This window comes from Charadrius vociferus, unplaced genomic scaffold (assembly GCF_000708025.1).
Source record: "Charadrius vociferus isolate BGI_N301 unplaced genomic scaffold, ASM70802v2 scaffold365, whole genome shotgun sequence".
NCBI lineage: Eukaryota > Metazoa > Chordata > Aves > Charadriiformes > Charadriidae > Charadrius > Charadrius vociferus.
The window spans coordinates 404,787-407,057 of NW_009648559.1; positions in this window are offsets into that span (position 1 = coordinate 404,787).

The window sequence follows — 2,271 nt, forward strand, 5'->3', positions numbered from 1 at the left end:
TATCAATTTAAGGTGGATGAATAGCCTCTTAACTCCTCTGCAGTGGCCTACAGAAAACAGGCAGTGCTCAGGGTCACTTTTGACTTCCCGTCTTCTTTTGCGGATTTCTGACCCTTTCAGAGTCAAGGATGCCCTTCTCTGGGTGGTTAACAGCTCAGTCATTTCTCTGATCATACACCTTCCTTATCCTACTTGAGTTCAGCAAGGTTTTTTAGCCTATCAGTCTTGAGGTCCTCAAATGATAAAATTGAACACTATTTCCTCAATATTATGTCATCCATTTACAGCAGATTAAGATGTACATCTAATTTTTAACTGCATCCTTTATTCTACCCCAAGAACAAGCCTGGCCATCATGTTTAGGAATTTTCTCCCTCAGAGGCAGTTTGACTGCTGACCCTTTTTCTGCAGATGACATAAAACTTTGTGTTCCCCATTTCCCAGTTGTTTGCCTCTTTTGAGTTGTGACAGGTTCTGACCATACCGAATATGTCGCTTCTGAATGCTTCAAGCAATCTACTTACTCCAGCATTATTGTAACTGACTTTTCTCATTTTGGCACATCAGAAAACTGACAAGCTTCATAAGCAACTTGAGCAAGATCACATCTGAACATTCTGCTGCCCCCCCCCTTGACATTTGATGCCATAACTTAACATTTGTTCCACCATGTGTTGCTGGTCAATAACTCCTGGCAGGAGGTGTCCGTCTTGCTTGCTGTTTGCATTTCCCTTTTTATTCCCGCTGCTGTACTGCCAGCTGTTGTGCTGGTTGCTCACAACTGCAAAAGAATAAGTTGGCCTTTTTCTAAACAGACACTGTGCATGTTCCACCCTGCTATTCTGCATTTATATTTCTAATGATGAGATGGAACCTGGCACAAAGAAAGCAGTCCGAGATGAAACAAAGGGAATTTAAGGTTTTAAAAAATCATACATAAAAAAAAGATGATCATGGAGAGGCTTGGAGCAATGTGATCATCACTCCCCACAGCTCCTTACGATTACTGCCAAGACCATGAAAGCGCTCCAAATAATGTTGTGGGGAATGCTGTGATGCCCACATGCAATGCAGGTCATCTTCTGTTCATGCAACCTGGCATTTGGAAGACTTATTGCATCAGCGAAGACAGCCAAGAGTGAATAATCTCTACCAAAATAGCTGTAAAGCTATGTTAGCACTTCCATGCTGGTTGCACCAGCATTTTCTGGTGTTGATCCAAGCTCAGATACTCAAAACAAAAAAGAATTAGGGGCCTTCTTCCCATTAAGTGCTTTTGCCAGGTTTATGGATCTACCTATTGGCTCCCAACGTTGGTGATAGTGAGCTCTTATCAATGGAAGATCTTTACTTGGACTTTATCTTTGCTGAAATCTTTATGTGATCTTTTGCAATGCCTTCCTTAGGGTAGTCTTGAGTTCCTGTGCTCAAAAAAAGAAAAAAAAAAATTAAAATCTGTTCCTGTTCCCTGAGGAAATGGGAACATCTTTTACCCATCCTCAGCTTCTCTGGCTTCCCTTGAGCTTCACAACTGCTCACTTTTTTTTTTTTTCCCCTTCTCCAAAACTCCACAAACTCGGCTCACCTCCTGGCAGCTCCTACAGTCTTGGCCTGCTCCTCTCCGCTATCCACAGATAAAATTCCTCTTTTATTTGCCTTGTTTCATCTCTCTGGCATCCAGTCCTCCCTTCCTATCTGCTTCCAGCCACCAAGTCACTCATCATCCTTAAATCTCACCTTTAAAACCTTCCTTCATGGTATGGTTTACAGCTGCCTGTGACATGAGGTGAGACCGTATAGCGGGCGCGAGGTGAAAACGTTCAGTATAAAAACAAGCTGTGGTGTGTTGCCTCAGAGCCCCACAATGATGAAAAAAAAAAAAGGAGAAAAGAAAACAGAAACAAGTCATGTGATGTATTGTAGATAACAAGAGATTCAAGATCCACAGCTGCCTTTTTACAGGGGATGACCAGCAAGGGGGTGATGAACAGACCTCCACAGAGCTGCCCTCAGCCCGCCCGAGGAAACCCGCTCTGACAGGAAACCTTAATTCCTTCACGGATTTAAAACACACCCCCACACCCCCGGGCAAAAGGGAAGGCAATGGGCAGCTACACAGGATTTTTACAGCAAAATTAGTTTATTTGGGGAGGGAGAAGGGTGGACGACGACGTGCCGAAAGGCCGCGCGGGTGTGAGGGGGGCCATCTCCTCCCGGGCTGACCCCCAACGGCCACCGCAGGCCCCGGCCCCCAGCCTGAGGGGTGCAGCC